The sequence below is a fragment of the Plecotus auritus genome, assembly GCF_963455305.1.
Source record: "Plecotus auritus genome assembly, chromosome: 3".
In the NCBI taxonomy this organism is placed as follows: Eukaryota; Metazoa; Chordata; class Mammalia; order Chiroptera; family Vespertilionidae; genus Plecotus; species Plecotus auritus.
In genome coordinates this window covers 131,417,360-131,435,614 of record NC_137772.1, presented here as the reverse complement: position 1 = coordinate 131,435,614, position 18,255 = coordinate 131,417,360, and the positions used below count along the sequence as shown (strand labels likewise).

The following is an 18,255-nucleotide window of genomic DNA, read 5'->3' as shown; positions in this document are numbered from 1 at the left end:
TAATAATCGTTTTCATTGTGTTAGATCCTGAAAATATAAAGGCAATGATTATAATACAGTCTAGTGGTTCTCACTCTTTAGTATGCATCCCAATTGCCTAGAGGGCTTGTTAAAATACAGGTTGTTGGCTCTGTCCCAAAGATTCTGATTCAGGATGTCTGGGGTAGGGCACAAGAATTTGCATTTCTAACAAATCCTAGATACTACTGATGCTGCTAATCCAGAGACCATGCTTTAAGAACCATTGTACAATCTAACCGATATCAGAGCTCCATGAAAGAGCATCTAAATAAGATTAGGCATAATCTGAATGTTTTGGGGAAGAGCTTTGGGGATCAGCTGACTTGTGAAGAATGAAGAGATAGTGAGGAAAAAGTAGGTGATGACATGACAATCCAAACAGAGAATAATAAATTGAGAGAGACAACAATGTATAGATGATGTATTATAGAGTTGTATATCTGAAACCTATGTAATTTTATTAACCAGGCCTGCAGACCTGGAAAGGAATAAATCCAAAAATCAGATATGTTCAGGTGAACAAATTTTATTTTTTCTGTTTCAAACCCATGCTTCATAGACCCAGAGCACCCTGTTCTCAGCATCCTGGGTGTGGAGACTCTCTGGACATTCAAAACACCGTTCCCATCTCCCTGTACACGGATGGAGTTATCTAGACTGATTTTACCCGAAAAAGGATCCTAGGGGAAGAGGAAAGAAAGAGGAGCTAGAAATAACCCTTTCCCAGATGCTGTTGACCTGAGGGGATGCAGAAGTTGAATTATCTCAGGAGTGGGAATGCCTACCGGCCATGGGCAAACTACGGCCCACGGGCCGGATCCGGCCCGTTCGGCTGTTCTATTCGGCCCACGGAGCCGAAAGAGCAGAGGGTTCTCTTGCTCTCCCCTCCGCTCCTTTACTTTGAATTTATTAGTTCACACAAACACTCCATCCATGCTTTTGTTCCGGCCCTCCGGTCCAGTTTAAGAACCCATTGTGGCCCTCGAGTCAAAAAGTTTGCCCACCCCTGGCCTAGACCCTGCTCAGAGGGGCTTGGCCAGGGACATGATGTTGCAGAACTACAGGAACCTGCTCCCTCCGGGTGAGGGTAATGTCTTTCCAGAAATCGACATCTCTATTAAATGTATGACCAAGGAATTATCATAAACGGAATATTAACAAAGGAGAAATAGTCCAAACATTGATAATGGAAAGACACAAAATTATGACATCAAGGATTTTTATTTCAGGAAAGTCCAGTAAAATACTCATGAGTTTGAGTCAGTGTGGATATGATGAAACAAGTTACAAAGGTGTGAGTACATTCCATAAGAAAAATCATAATAGAAAAAAGAAAAATCATAATGGAAAAAATAAAAATCATAATGAAAAAAAAAAAAAGAAAAATCATAATGGAAGAAGAGAGCAATAGTGTAACAAATCCTGGAATAATTTTCCTCTAAATTAGAGTGCTTCATTAAGGAAAAATAATTACCAACATTACAAATATAAGTCACATAAAAAGGATTTGTTAAAGCTAAAGAATAATCAATGCAGGAAACAAGTATATAAAATGTTCTGAAAATGGGGCTTGGTTGCTCAGTGGTTAAAGCGTCAACCCATACCCCTTGAAGGGTCACGAGTTTGATTCCCAGCCAAGGGTACATACCTGAGTTACAGGTTCGATCCCCAGCACCAGTTGGGGCATGTGTGGGAGGCAACCAATCGATGTTTCTCTCTCTTCAAACTGAAGAGAAAATTTATGAAAGTAATCAAGTTGAGAAGTTTATTAACAATATTTGTTCTGCTTCACCACTTCAAAAAATTCCTCCTAGTGTCAACATCAACGTTTGTAATAAATCTGGGGAAATTTTTGTGCCGTGCCAGCACAGCCAAGGGTTTGGTGAGCCTGAGGGAGGGCCGGTGAAGGATGAAGAAAAGACAGACAAAGAGAATAAGCTGGGTCTAGGTGGATCTTCTGTGCATGACTGAGACCACAGAACAGATCCAGACTGCAAGCTGATGCTTTATTTTATAGTCAGAGGTAAACAAGGTAATTTACAATGTTCTTGTAAGTTTCACTTGTTTTGGCAGCACTTGCTGCACCTCCCACAGCCCATTAGCTACCCAGGAAAGATCTAGGAAGCAGTCACAAAATCAAGCTTAATTATGTTAAGAGGGCTGTGCCCTCTAAGCTGGGACTTGTTTGTGGCTTTGCCAGCAGGTCAGTCCCAGGCTTAACCCTATAACCACTCCCTACAAATTTTTATACATCCTTATTACTTAGCATCAGAAAATGCATATTAGTGAAAAACCTTACAAATGTAATGTTTATAGGAAGGCTATTTTTTAAAAGTACAATTTCCATTTATTCCTCTCCCCCCCCCCCCCCCCCCACAGAACTTTTCTTCAGTCCCTAAGGACTTAGCTCCTTACACGGGCTTTGGCAGAGGTTGTGGGGCAGCACCCACCAGTCTAAATTGGGGTGGGGGTGTTGGGTCCTTCCAGGCTTCATGAGAATGATTCCTGACTACCTTACTGTGAATGGCACAGCTCACACAGTAACATAGTTCCACATACAGCTTGGGAAGCACATAGGTGTCAAAGACACTGGCTTCAGAAATGTCCCTAAGGGCTGCAGTCTCTACTGTGTTTCAAATGACAAACTTCTTAGTGGCCTTGTCTTTGGGCATGCATTGGGCGCAGTTGGTGCAACAAATAGGCTGCACATGGCCTCAGCCTTTTTTGGCATGACTGTTATTCCTTCTTTTCTTGGTCATCTTGGAAACAAGGACCCACAAGCTATGGGAAAGTTTTTAGAGAAAGCTCAAACCTGATTAGTCATCAGAGAATTTATCCCTGGCAGATATCTTATAAATATAATGAGTGTAGAAAATTTTTCACCCAATTTGCAAACCTAACTAGATATCAGAGCATCCATACCAGAGAGAAACCATATAAATGTAATATATATGGCAAGGGCTGTAGTAAAAATTCAAATATGACAAGTCATCAGAAATTCATATTTACAAGTGTAATGAGTGGACAAAGCCTTTTCTGAGCATTCAGGCCTTGTGGAACATAAGAGAATCCATAGTGAAAAGAAACCTAATAAATGTAATGAGTGTGGGAACATTTTTAGAGGAAGCTGAAATCTCACTAATCATCATAAAATTCATTCTGTGCAGGGACTTTATATATTAACTAGAAGCCTAGTGCACAAAATTTGTGCACTGCAGGGGGGGGGGGTTGTCCCTCAGCCCAGCCTGCACTCTCTCCAATCTGGGACCCCTTGAGGGATGTCTGACTGCCGGTTTAGGCCCGATCCCTGTGGGATCGGGCCTAAACCGGCAGTCAGACATCCCCCTCACAATCTGGGACTGCTGGCTCCTAAGCACTCACCTGCCTGCCTGCCTGCCTGATTGCCCCTAACCACTTCTGCCTGCCAGCCTGATCACCCCTTAACCACTCCCCTGCTGGCCTGATTAACACCTAACTGCCCTCCCCTGCCGGCCTGATCTCACCCTCAATTCCCCACCCCTGCTGGACTGATCTCACCCCCAATTGCTCTCCCCTGCTGGCCTGATGTCCCCCAATTGCCCTCCCTGCCAGCCTGGTCACCCCCAACTGTCCTCCTCTGCCGACCTGGTCACTCCCAACTGCCCTCCCCTGCAGGCCTAGTCCCCACCAACTGCCCTCCCCTGCCAGCCTGAAGGCCCCCAACTGCCCTCCCCTGCAGGTCTGGTCACCCCCAACTGCACTCCCCTGCCAGCCTGATCTCTCCCCCAACTGCCCTTCCCTGCCAGCCTGATCACCCCTAACTGCCCTCCCCTGCCGGCCTGATCTCGCCCCCAGCTGCCCTCCCCTGCAGGCCTGATCTCGTCTCCAAATGCCCTCCTCTGCCAGCCAATTTGGTTCTGATTGGTCGGTTTCTATGCCAGTCAGCGTCAAAAGCTCCGCCTCCTAGGCAGCCATTGGTTCCTCACAGTTCACCCAGATTTGGTTCTGATTGGTAGGTTTCTATGCCAGTCAGCGTCTCTGGGCCTATCAATGAGGCCTGATCAGAAAGACGAGGCTGATCAGCAGCCCCAGTGGAGGCCTGGAGAGAAATGGAGGCACAGCTGCTGGCCAAGCCTGGAAAGAAAGAGGCAAGTGCTGCTCAATAGCTGCCACAGAGGCTACGGATCAGACCCTGCTTCTCTCTTCAGGTCTCTCTCCGGGCCTGATTCGCAGCCCCCTCAGCAGTTAGTGCTGGGTCACTGCGCCTGCTGCCATAGCAGTCATGGCAACCCAGTACTGACTGCAGGACTGACTTCCAGTTGGTTGAGCTTCCGGTCATTGTGGATGTGATGGACCCAGGGTTTTTATATATTAGGATGAGTGTGACAAATCTTCTAACTGCAACTCACACCACACTAGACACTAGAGAATTCATACCAGAGAGAACCCATATAAGTGTAATGTATGTAGCAAGTGGATGGTAGTGGAGAGAAATCTCACAAATGTAATGTGTATGGCAAAGCCTTTCAAGTGTGTTCAATGCTTAGTTGACAACAAATAATCAATACTGAACAGAAACTGTGTAAAATTCCTGTATTTGTCAAAGCCTCTAACCAGGCCCACACTTAACTTGATATCAGAATATACATCTTAGAAAGAAAATACAAACATATAATGGGTACCGCAAGCTTTTGTCCAAAACCGTGCCTAATGTAATGTTAAAATCCCTACTGGAGAGAAAACTTATTAATGTAAGGAATATGTTAAGCTTTTATCAAATGTTGATACCTTTGGGGTCATGAGAGATTTCATATTGGGGAGAAAACATACTAATGTATCAAATGCGGCAAGACCAAGTGATAAATTGTTTCTCACAACCCTTCAAATAATTAGCACTAGAGAAAAATCTAATGCTCTCAGTTCTAAAAGACTATTCAAATTCTGCATTGTCATTAAAATAGAAATCATGAAACATATAATGGCTGTCAGAGTTGCAAGGATACTGTGGAAAGGTCCCATTCCTTTTGTTTTATTAAATTTTCATTTAATAGTTTAAGGTTTCTTTAAATAGCTACATTGCTATTTGATAATTTTCAAATTGAGGTTTTATGACTTTATTAGAATTCTTTCATGTCACCATAAAGACATTTGGGGAGGGTTTACTAAGATGAAAGGACATACTTTATCAGGTGAGGTTCATTGATGCCCCAAATTTTCTGGAAGAATCAAAACACTAAATTTGTGCCCTAGCTAGCTTGGCTCAGTGAATGCAGGGGTGGGCAAACTTTTTGACTCGAGGGCCACAATGGGTTCTTAAACTGGACCGGAGGGCCAGAACAAAAGCATGGATGGAGTGTTTGTGTGAACTAATATAAATTCAAAGTAAAGGAGCGGAGGGGAGAGTAAGAGAACCCTCCGCTCTTTCGGCTCCGCGGGCTGGATAGAACAGCCGAACAGGCCGGATCCGGCCCGCGGGCCGTAGTTTGCCCACGGCTGGAATAGAGCATCGGCCTATGGACTCAAGGACCCTGGGTTCGATTCTGGTTAAGGGCATATGCCTGGGTTGCGGGCTCGATCCCCAGTAGGGAGCGTGCAAGAGGCAGCCAATCAATGATTCACTCTCATCATCGATGTTTCTACCTCGCTCTCCCTCTCCTTTCCTGTCTGAAATCAATATAAAATAAAAAAACCTGAATTTGTGATAGGATACAATATAAATTTGAATGAGAACCTGATAGGAGACTGTTAGTACTCAAATAATAAAAAATTAAGTTCAAATTTTTAATTAAAAATTTTTTATTGATTTCAGAGTGAAGAAGGTACAGGGAGAGAGGAATAGAAACATCAATGATGAGAACCATTGATCAGCTGCCTCCTGCATGCCCTCTACTGTGGTTCAGCCCCACAATCCAGGGATGTGCCCTGACCAGGAATAAAACCACAACCTCCTGGTCTATGGGTTAACATTCAACCACTGAGCCATACCAATCGGGCTAAGTCAGACTTAAAAAAAAAATTTATTAACCAATGTTACCCCAATAAATTCAATGAAAAAATAAAATAAAAAATAAGAAAAAACAATACCAAGGGAGGAACAAAGGAATGAAACATCATTCAAGTTATTTATTGAACGTTTACTATATGCAGGGTATTGTTTTAGTTGCTGGGTATAGAGGGCATCCAAAGAGGGTATATAGAAAAGGGTCTCTGATGACACCATTTTAAAAAGGTAAACAGAAAAGAAGACTGATTAAAGAGCAGTAAAAGGGAAGAAAAATTAGGAATAAGTAGTGGCCAAGAAGCCAATGGAGTTTTTAAAAGGGAGAGAACAATAGTGTCAAATGCTGAAAAGAACTGAATTATCCATTGGATTTAGCAATATGTAGTTAGCTGATGACTTTAGTAAGTAATTTCAATGGAATGTTGAGAGCAGAATCAAGATTACAATGACTAAGGAGTGATTTGAAAGCAGAGAAAACAAATGGGGCTTGACTACCAAGGGAATTAGAAAGAGAGAAGACAGATTCAAGGGAGAATATTAATATAGGAGACTCTAGCATAATTATATGCTAAATGACTTAGAGATGAGACACTGAAGATAAAGAAGAGAGGGATCAGATGATGGAAGAGGTCTCTAAGGAGTTAAGATGGACAAGACTCACTGACTTGCTCATTCATCTACACATTCATAGTGTTGGCCAGAAAACAGATACTTGAGACAGTTGAGGATGCTGATGGTAGAGGTGACTAAGGAAGCTTAGAGCTCTCCTGTAAGCTTCAATTTCTCCAGTGTTAAAAGGCGAGGCATCTGCTGAGGGAAAAGAGGTAGTAGCATAGGGGTTTGACAACAGATGAGTCTTAAATAGCCTTTAAGAATGGAAGAGGTTGTTGGAGCATTAGGGCTGCTAAACTGTTTCTCCAAGTCAATTTGTGGTGCTACCAATCAATGGTGTGAACTCAGTAGATTCAGCAGCCCATGAGAGCAAAGAAAGAAGATGGCTAAAATGATCTAGGGACAAGGTTCTGCAGGGTAGGAAAACAACAGACCATGAGTGAGTCTATGCTAAATGGAGAAGGGGTAAAGCCAGAGTGAACTGACAGATTGGGAGAAAAAAGCAATTAAGTGGAGGTTCCTTGAGGTCAGAGTAAATATACTGAGAAGAAGAGCTCAAAGGACATTAAAAAACCATAGTAGTATGAATGGGATCTTAAAATTTAACATTTCAAAAATAAGGTTTTTTAAAAAATATATTTTATTGATTTTCACAGAGAGGAAGGGAGAGGGATAGAGAGTTAGAAACATCGATGAGAGAGAAACATCGATCAGCTGCCTCCTGCACACCCCCCAATGGGGATATGCCCGCAACCAAGATACATGCCCTTGACCAGAATCGAACCTGGAACCCTTGAGTCCACAGGCCGATGCTCTATCCACTGAGCCAAACTAGTTAGGGCAAAAAAAAAAAAGTTTTTGAGAGTCAATGATATGTCCTTGAAAGTGGTTGGCTAACTGGTCTGAAAATGATTATTGAAAGTGGAGGTCCAGAAACTGTAAGGTCATTCATGACCAATAATATGACCCAGAATGATGGAAGGCCTAGGGGTAGATAGGCCATGAACCATCAAAGTCCTCAGTGAATGCCATGAGATGGCAGTGATGAGGATACATGGTACAGCTGAATAGCAGAGTCCTCAAAGTGTGGCCATGAAAATCAGGAATATAGGGGCAACAGATTCTATAATCCACCTACTCACACCTTGTAGTAGTGAAGTGAGAAAACAAGCACCCTAGACTTGAAAAAATCCTAAGAGAAGTGTGGCTTAGAGCCAGAGATTACAGTTAATGAAAAAAGTAGAAAAGTTTATTTATAGAAGAATAGGGAAGTGAGGTCTTCATAATGCAAAGAATTGGGCGGGGGGAAGGGGCAGCAATGAGAAAATAAAGTGAAGATAGCAGGTTACGACATTAGAATATGAGGGGAGGGCTGGTCAGTAGACAGATTTCTACTTTAGATGGTAGCAATGAATTACAGGGATGAGAAGCAAAGTGAATTAAATCATCCTCATTGCTCCAATTGAAACTCTGGAGTGAATTTCTATTACAAAACATACAGAAGCACTGAGCATTGACCAAGGCTATGGCTTGAATTGTTATTCCAGATTCCAAATAGAACACTAGTGTTAATCTGTTTGTGGGTCTCAACAAACCTTAGCCCCAAGTAGATAGGATGGTACGGTTAGGCCAGGAAGACTAAAGTTGCCCAGGTACAGATGGCCTACCTGTTTCAGTAGGGTGCATCCTAGTATGGAGAGGAAATGGGCCTATGCTTTAAGTAGGGAAAAGGTTACAAAGGTCAGGTCAATTCAGGAGGAAGTGTCTGAAAATGTGTCTGATACCCTCACCTAACCTTCAGAGTTCAGCACAGAATAGAATGACAAGATGCGGGTTCGGGGGCACACACGAAACTGCTTCATGAACTGCACAATTCAGACCCAAGTGAAAGTAAAACTATGGGTAATCTATAATATGAATTTGTTAATCACCAAAACTTAAAATTTTTTCTAAAAAGAGACTAGATGTTCAATTATAGGATGTATGTTCCCTCCTCAGAAGTTCTGAATAGATTTTTCTATCATTAAATGGGAACTTGACTACATGTCTAAAATCCACCTATATATTTTTTTCATTTAATAAATCTTTATTGTTCAGATTACAATTGTTTCTCCTTTTCCCCCCATAGCTCCCCTCCACCCAGTTCCCACCGAACCCTCTGCCCTTACTCCCCCTCAACTGTCCTCATCCATAGGTGTATGATTTTTGTCCACTCTCTTCCTACACCCCCCAAACCTTTTCCCCCTGAGAATTATCAGTCCACTCCCTTTCTATGTCCCTGATCCTATTATATTAACCAGTTTATTTTGTTCCGCAGATTTTTAATTCACTTGATTTTTAGGTTCACTTGTTGATAGATATGTATTTGTTGTTCATAATTTTTATCTTTATTTTCTTCTTCTTCCTCTTCTTAAAGAATACCTTTCAGCATCATATAATACTGGTTTGGTGGTAATTAACTCCTTTAGCTTTTTGTTATCTGTGAAGCTCTTTATCTGACCTTCCATTCTGAATGATAACTTTGCTGGGTAGAGTAATCTTGGTTGTAGGTTCTTGCTTTTCATCACTTTGAATATTTCTTGCCACTCCCGTCTGGCCTGCATAGTTTCTGTTGAGAAATCAGCTGACATCGTATGGGTGCTCCCTTGAAGGTAACTGTTTTTCTCTTGCTGCTTTTAAGATTCTCTCTTTGTCTTTTGCTCTTGGCATTTTAATTATGATGTGTCTTGGTGTGGTCCTCTTTGGATTCCTCTTGTTTGGGGTTCTGTGCGCTTCCTGGACTTGTAAGTCTATTTCTTTCACCAGGTAGGGGAAGTTTTCAGTCATTATTTCTTCAAATAGGTTTTCAGTATCTTGCTCTCTGTCTTCTTCTGGCACCCCTATAATTCTGATGTTGGTACGCTTGAAGTTGTCCCAGAAGGCTCCTTACACTGTCTTCATATTTTTGGATTCTTTTTTCTTTTTGCTTTTCTGGTTGAGTGTTTTTTGCTTCTTTGTATTTCAAATCTTTGACTTCATTCTTGCGTTCCTCTAGTCTGCTGTTGGGTCTCTGTATAATATTTTTTATTTCAGTCAGTGTATGTTTAATTTCTAGTTGGTCCTTTTTCATATCCTTGAGGGTCTCGCTAAATTTATCGGCCTTTTCTAGGATATTCTTGAAAAGCCTTATAACCATGGTTTTGAATTCTATATCCAGTAATTTGTTTTCCTCCATTTCTTTCGTTTGTGGTCTGTTTCTTTGCCTCCGCATTTTCGCTGCTTCCGAGTTGGTAGGGTAGCTTTGTGTGCTAGGTTTCCTATATGGCCCAGTGGGTCGGCCTCCCCAGTTAACCTGAGGTGGACACTCTTGGTGCACCCTTTTGTGGACTGTGTGTACAGCCTTGTTGTAGTTAAGTCTTGATTGTTGTTGGTATCACTGGGATGAACAGACCTCCAGGCCAGTTGGCTATAAGGATCAGCTGTGTCTACGCTGGGAGAAGTTCGGTGCTGGAGATAGCCTTATAGGATTAGACTTGCAAAATTGCAAAAACCTCTGTGCTCAGCTTGGATGGGGCGGAGTCTCAGGGTGGAGCAGACAGTCTTGGCTTCCTGTCAGCCCTGCCCTTGCGCGCGCCTCCAGACCTCTGTCTTCCACGACTCCCCTGAGTTTCCGCCTGACAGTCCAGATTCCCCCTGTAAGAGCGTGGGTTCCCAGGGGCTTGCCCGGAACTGGGGTTCAGTGCAGTCGGAACTAGGGTTCAGTGCAGTCAGGAGCTTCCAACTCCCTTCCGCTAGGGAATGCCTGCGGCAACCTCCGCATTCGGCTTTCTCTGCGAGCACTCGCGTGCGCGCCTCCAGACCCGCCGCGGCTCCCCCGGGTCTCCGAGTCTCCGTGTGCCTTTCTCTCTACCTGACAGACCAGACTCCCCCTGTATGAGCCTGGGTCCACGGGGTTTCGCCCGGAACTGGGTTTCAGTGCAGTCGGAACTGGGGTTCAGTGCAGTTGGGGGCTTCCTTCCCCCTCCCGCCACAGAAAGTCAGCCAGGCATTCAGTCACTCTTCCTCTCTGCGCGCGTCTGTGTACCTCAGCCCTTTGCCACTCCTCTGATTCTCCGTGAGCTTTCCTCTTTCCTTCTAGTTGTAGAATTTCCACTCAGCCAGCCTTCCTGTGGTTCTGAATGATGTCCGTTCTGTCTTTTAGTTGTAGTTTTGAAATTGTGCGAGGCAGCAGTTTAGGTGCTTACCTATGCCGCCATCTTGGTTTCTCCTTCACCTATATCTTACTCTTTAAATTCTACAAAGTTTTATGTAAGAATATCCTTCTTTTCCTGCCAATAGCACTCACAAACATGGTGAACGTTCCTAAAACCCACCGAACTTTCTGTAAGTAGTATGTCAAGCATCAACCCCACGAAGTAACACCATACAAGAAGGGCAGGGATTCTCTGTTGCGCAGGGAAAGTAGCATTATGACAGGAAGCAGAGTGGCTATGGTGGGCAGACTGAGCAGGTTTTCCGAAAAAAGGCTAAAACTACAAAGAAGATTGTGCTGAGGCTTTAATGCATTGAGCCCAACTGCAGATCTAAGAGAATACTGGCTATTAAGAGATGCAAGCATTTTGAACTGGGAGGAGATAAGAGAAAGGGTCAAGTGATCCAGTTCTAAGCTTCCTATTTTTTGTATGACAATAGAATCTTGGTATGTTCACTTCAAATAAAATCCTTAAAATTCATCTATATTTTACCCTCTTTTAAGGAGAGGGGCGGTAATTTAAATGTCTTTGTATCCATGTATAACCCCCAGATGGTAAAAAACAACTCAAAAAAGCTAAGTAATTAATGTAAAGTCAAAGAATTATAAAAACCAGATTACTTGATTCCTAAATCTAGTGTTCTTTACCTGAAGTCCTCATCTGGGCTTCTGAAGTAAGTTTGTTGTTTTATTTTTTTAAATAAATCTTTACTGTTCAGATTATTACAGTTGTTCCTTTTTCCCCCCATAGCTTCCCTCCACCCGGTTCCCACCCCTGTCCACATCCATAGGTGTACGATTTTTATAGTCTCTTCACGCACCCCCACACCCCCTCCCCACTAAGAATTGTCAGTTCACTCCCTTTCTATGCCCTTGATTCTATTATATTCATCAGTTTATTCTGTTCATCAGTTTTAGTAACTTGATTTTTAGATTCACTTGATAGATATGTATTTGTTGTCACTTTGTTGTTCATAATTTTTATCTTTACCTTTTTCTTCTTCCTCTTCTTAAAGAATACCCTTCAGATTATTTGGCTCCAGGGCCCCGCACCACCGCCATTACAATCCCACAGCGTCCGAGGTCGTCCCCCCCTCTTCTCGCCCCCGCCCCACAGCGCCCCGCCGCCTGCTCTGCGCCTGTGTCCCCGCCTCCAGCGGAGACCACGTCCTGACTGAGGGTCACGGAGGCGGTGCGGAGGGAGGCGGAGAGGGGCTGGGCTCGGCTCATCACCGAGGGTTCGGACAGAGAGGAGGAGATGGAGCTGGAGGAGGAGCCGGAGCTGGAGGAGGAGCCGCCACCACCCGCCAGAATGGCTGTGGGGGCCCGGGGACCAGGGAGGTGTTACTTCCTGACCTGGAAATACATGCCTGCTCAACCTGCAAAGCTGGGCTCACTCTGACCTGTGCCCCCACTAAATGCTCTGCATAAAGTCTCCTGCACAACATGAAGGCCTGGAAGACAGTTAAGAGAGAAAGCATTGGGACTTGAAGGAGAGGCTGAGGTACTCCTGGGAGAAACACTGGACTCTGCCAGCTGCCCCGGAGCCCACAGGCCGGGTCCATGGCTGGCACCCAAACCCACCCAGAGGCTGTCGCTGCGAATGTCTGCGAGGACTTGGGAGGCTGCCAGGGCGTCAGGATTTGTGTGACAGACGTGCTTCAGCAAAATCGGAACTCACCTCAGAACACACAGCAGCCTCGCGGCTGCATCACAGACATTTCGCTTCTATTTCCTGGGTCACAAACTTGCTCAGCCACCAAGAGGTCCTATTGGAAACCGGGAGCGATCGCCAACACAGACCACAGCCAACCAAACAGGCAGCCAGCCAGCAAGTTTGGAGAAAAATGGATTAAAAAGTGGTTTCAGCCCCACCGGCGTGCCTCAGTGGCTGAGCGTTGACCTACGAACCAAGAGATCATGGTTCGATTCCCAGTCAGGGCACATGCCCGGGTTGTGGGCTCCATCCCCAGTGGGGGCTGTGCAGGAGGCAGCTGATCCATGATTCTCTCTAATCATCGATGTTTCGAACTCTCTACCCCTCTCCCTTCCTCTCTGTAAAAAATCAATAAAACATACTGTTAAAAAAAAAAATACCCTTCAGCATTTCATAGAGTACTGGTTTGGTGGTGATGAACTCCTTTAGCTTTTTCTTATCTGTGAAGCTCTTCAATTCTAAAGGATAGCTTTGCTGGGTAATCTTAGTTGTAGGTTCTTGCTATTCATCACTTTGAATATTTTTGCCACTCCCGTCTGGCCTGCATAGTTTCTGTTGAGAAATCAGCTGACAGTCATATGGGGGCTCCCTTGAAGGTAACTAACTGTTTTTCTCTTGCTGCTTTTAATATTCTGTCTTTTGCCCTTGGCATTTTAATTATGATGTGTCTTGGTGTGGTCCTCTTTGGATTCCTCATTTGGGGTTCTGTGCGCTTCCTGGACTTGTAAGTCTATTTCTTTCACCAGGTGGGGGATGTTTTCTGTCATTATTTCTTCAAATAGGTTTTCAGTATCTTGCTCGCTCTCTTCTTCTGGCACCCCCATAATTCGGTTGTTGGTATGCTTGTCCCAGAGGCTCCTTACACTATCTTCATATTTTTGGATTTTTTTTTTTTTTTTTTGCTTTTCCAGTTGGGTGTTTTTTGCTTCTTCGTATTTCAAATCTCTGACTTGATTCTTGGTATCCTCTAGTCTGCTGTTGGATCTCTGTATATTATTCTTTATTTCAGTCAGTGTATGCTTAATTTCTAGTTGGTTCTTTTTCATATCCTCCAGGGTCTCACTAAATTTCTCAAAGGTTTCTAGAAGATTCTTGAGTAACCTTACAACCATGGGTTTGAACTCTATATCCAGTAGTTTTCACAATCTTGTTGTAGTTAAGTCTTGACTGCTGTTGGTATCACTGGGAGGAATTGACCTCCAGGCTAATTGGCTGTGAAGATCAGTTGTGTCTACAATGGGAGAACTTCTGTGCTAGAGACACCCTTATGGGGCAAGACTTGCTTCAGTGGGCTTTGGCGCTCACCGAGTCTGCCCCCGAGTGTATCTCTTATGGATGTGAAGAGTCGTAATCTGGATGGTCTCACTCTTACCACTGGGTACACTGGCTCTTGGATCTCCAAGGAGGTGCAAAGTCAGCCACTGCCTGAGGCCACCCAGCAGGAGCTACAGAGAGATCTGCAGATTCCTCCTCTTTGGGGTTTGGAGGTGCCCAGATGAGGCCCAGCTATGAAGCAATGCAAGCTGCTGTCCAGCCTTGGGCCTTCTTTTGGAGGCTCTGGGGCTCTCTGACCCAGCTGCAGTTTGTTATCACAAGAGCGGAGCAAAGAGCAATGGCTGACTGTTAGCCCTGCCCTGAAGAGGTCCCCGGGTCTGTGTCCCACGGCTCCGTGCAGGAACAATGATCGCTCCAAGCACCTCTGAGAGAAAGCCGCCTTCATGTTCCAGCATAATGCCAGATAGTCCAGTTTCTCCCCGTATGAGTCTGGGTCCCCAGAGTCTCGCCTGGGACTGGAGTTCAGAGCAGTCGGGAGCTTGTATCTCCCTCCCGACTGAAAAAGACAACGTACTCAGTTGCCAGCCCTTTTCCGCGCATGCCTCCGTACCTCCGCACCTCCTCCCAGTCTCAGTGTGCTTTTCTCTTTCCTTTTAGTTGTATATATTCCACTCAGCCAGCCTTCCCGTGGTTCTGGATGATATCCGTTTTGTCTTTTAGTTGTTTTGATGTGGTTGTGCGAGGCAGCAAGTTCAGGTGTTTACCTATGCCGCCATCTTGGTTCCTCTCCTGTTGTTTTATTTTTTACTACAGAAAATTCTGACTTCTTTCCTGTGTCCCTTACAACTAACTCATCAGGGTTCCTTAATACAAGCTTTCAGCCAGCATCACAAGCCATCCTTAAAAGCTTCTTGTGGTGGTGCCTTTCTTTCCCATTAACAAGATATACATACTACCTAGCTCCAAAGACAAGGTTAGAGAAAAATCCTTGCCTAGTAATTTCATGGAATTACTATATGGAAATATTAAGCTTTAAAAATCACTCTTAAGTTTATTCACAATATAGTATCTGGCTGTATTCTTTATATTGTTCTCAGTGGTTGAGAGTCGACCCATGAACCAGGAGGTCACTATTTGATTCTCTCAGTCAGGGTACATGCCCAGGGTGCAGGCTTGCTCCTCAGTAGATGTGCAGGAGGCAGCTGATCAGTTTCTCTCTCTCCATCTCCCTCCCTCTCTCTGAAATCAATTAAAAAAGAGTATTAAAAATACAAATCACTTCTCAAACAGTCTTCTGGAACAAATTAAGTTTGAGAACTGAGGTTCCACTTGTACTCTGTGTGATATACAGCATATACTATATTCTTACAATAAAGCAAGCTAGAGGAAAGAAATGATTAAGAAAATGTAAGGAAAATACATGTATAATATGTCTTGAAAAAAATCTGTGTATAAGTGAACCTGTACAGTTCAAACCCATGTTGTTCAGTGGTCAACTGTATTTTATTTTCCAAATTACTGGTTTGTTGCAAATGAATAAACTGCTCAAGAATCAAAGGTAGGGAAATATCTGTTGGACATCACTAGATTCTTGCTGAAAATAGGTGAAATCTTCAGGAATCACTTTTCCAATTTCATACTTTTTGAGAACACTATTCTCAGCAATGCAGTAGGTTAAACACACTACTGATCAAATTATTTTGAGGCCAGTTCTTTATTTTATAGAGAGTAAATACAATATTAGAAACTGCTTTGGCACAGGTTGCTAGTATTCCCCAGGATCACTAATAACTCACTGCCAAAATTTACCTTTACTCAGTTATCAGAGTTGCCACCAATGTAAATGACGAAGTAGGGGGGAACCTGAGCACACATAAAAATGTTCTTTATTTTTTGGATGTAATGCAAATAACCATTATCTAATATTCTTTCAGAAAACAAAAAAATGCAAAACATGCTCAAAAAACAAGAAATCAGGTTATACTTTTCATAAGGCACCACCAAAACCCCTGGCAAATTAGAATCCATATTATATTTAAGTGTCTCACTAGCAAATAAATAAATATGTAAGGGAATAATCAACAGAGGGGTCTTGAGGTTTACAAAACACATTCCTGTTTAGACATCTTTGAGTGCTGCAAAGGTAATAATAAGTAGGATACATCTTTAAAAATCCATCCTAACCTTTCCTAGTGCACATCATTCATTGCATAGTGGTGACTGGATATGATCCAAGCCAAGAGAAGACTGCAATTCCAAAATAGATTAACATTCATCCTTTCCTTCTCATGCTATAAATACCAGTTGGCACATCCATATCAAAAAAGTAAATACTTTAATTAAAAAACATGGAGGGCAGCAAATCATTTACCTACTTTTTAAAATCTATATTTAAGGACTTACTGCAAAAGCAACTTACTACACACCTAAACCCTTTATTGAACCTGTATATACGTGGGACTTTAACAGCTTACTTTTTCCACAATTTACAAATCCCACTCCAAAACTGTCACTTTCTCCTTTAAAAAGTAGATAATCTCACCCTTTAAAATGGAAGGGCTTTCTGAACTTTTCCTTCCATCCTCCTATTTTAAGTACTTACTAATGTCCACACAAATGATTATAGAATCAAAATATTGACAAGCAGGAAGTTTCTTTTATGTGCACTGAATTGTACTCAAACTAAAAAAATAAAAAAATAAAAAACAAATAATTTCTTAGATACTTGCTAAAGACGAAAGCAAAGAACAGAAGTGAAGTACAGGAAAATTTGTTCTAATATTACAAGTCTGTTAGCCTTTGCTAGAGTTTTGATTAAAGTATATTATGGTGAATCAGATTTAATGTTTGTTGCCTTTTCAATTATTCAAAGTATGATATACAGTAATTTGTAATTTTATTGAGGCACAAATTTGACTCATGCAGTGCAAAAGCTGGTTTGCAGCAATTTAGGGAGCCTAGCATCTACAGCTCAACATGGCTTTGTTGCAGTAAGTATCAGTAAAATACACATTTGTGACAGCAAAATGCCCCTTGTTCCCCCAAGAAAGCTACTACCGATTTATTAGTTGTACTTGTAAACTTAGCAGTTTGCATAGTTCTAATTACCCACCCTTTGAGACTGATAGGACCTAGTGCCGGAAGCTAATTCCAGCATGTCATAAATGCAATAAGTATCATCAAAAGGTTGATGGAACCTTGAGACTTCTATATTCAGCAGGGCTGAATACATGTTATTACCTACTGGAATGGCTGAAGAGCATTTCCCCACACCTAAAGATTTGCATATATTATTGCCTGTTACCAGACAGCTGAGAGCATTTTAATCAATGTTATTGCCTCCTGCTGGCCAAACACCTGAACAGCCAAAGGCAGTTCCCCCCAAACTGACAATGCCTCTGTATACTAAACCTTAACCTTTGATATGTATATCTACCTTGCCTTAGGACAATTTGTGTTAATAAAGAGCAAGGGGTACTGAGACAGACAGAACTTGGTTCCTACAGCTAAGCTCCTCTGACTCCCCCATGGATTAAAAATTTATATTATATTTCTAGTCTCTTTATTAATTTACAGCAAACTAGGTTTCTTCATTTTTCGTTCTATAACCTTTCCTAAAATAGTTTATAATGAAGGTAGTAGGAAATATCTTTGAAAGGATTAACATATAAGTTAAAATACCTATGGATGAGGAATTACAATTTTGAGGAGACAGAAGGGGAAACATTTTAAGTTTTAAAATAAAAATGTTTCAATACCACAGAATGGGATAAGTTGTAAGTAGTAATTTCTTCTAACTGAAAACAATGTCTTGTGTTAGAGCAGTGGTCGGCAAACTCATTAGTCAACAGAGCCAAATATCAACAGTACAACGACTGAAATTTCTTTTGAGAGCCAAATTTTTTAAACTTAAACTTCTTCTAACGCCACTTCTTCAAAATAGACTTGCCCAGGCCGTGGTATTTTGTGGAAGAGCCACACTCAAGAGGCCAAAGAGCCGCATGTGGCTCACGAGCCGCGGTTTGCCGACCACTTGTGTTAGAGCATCAGCATTTCTTTAAGTAGATGAATATTAGTCCATTAATTCCGAATTGATTTGTATATGTTCATATCTCCCTCTCTCTCTCAAAAACTAATTTCATCTGTTCTTCTCAGCCTTGGTCTAAATCTATGGTCAAGAGTCAGACCAAATCCTCTGTGATTTTCAAATATAGAAAATCCTACAGAATAGATTAATTGATATATCTAAGTTTCAAAATGTCAGAAGAAAAAGAGGAAGCTATTTATTCATGGTTGGAGACTGCCCTGCATTTTTTCCCCAGGTTTCTAGCAGGCAAATGCCATATTCAGAAAATAAAGCATTCCTTAAACAGCCACCTATATCCATTTATCATACTCCAAGAAGCAAAGCACCTTAGC

At 42.5% G+C, this 18,255-nt stretch overlaps 2 pseudogenes across 2 annotated transcripts; one reads left to right on the top strand and one right to left on the bottom strand.

Moving 5' to 3' along the window:
- Nucleotides 1-2,432: 2,432 nt before the first annotated feature.
- LOC308245124 (small ribosomal subunit protein eS26-like) lies at nucleotides 2,433-2,780 on the bottom strand (annotated as a pseudogene). The gene has a single exon. The product of its transcript is annotated as a small ribosomal subunit protein eS26-like (transcript).
- An 8,161-nt stretch (nucleotides 2,781-10,941) lies between these two features.
- Nucleotides 10,942-11,258, top strand: LOC308245115 (large ribosomal subunit protein eL42-like; annotated as a pseudogene). Its single transcript has one exon. The product of its transcript is annotated as a large ribosomal subunit protein eL42-like (transcript).
- The last annotated feature ends 6,997 nt before the right edge of the window (nucleotides 11,259-18,255 follow it).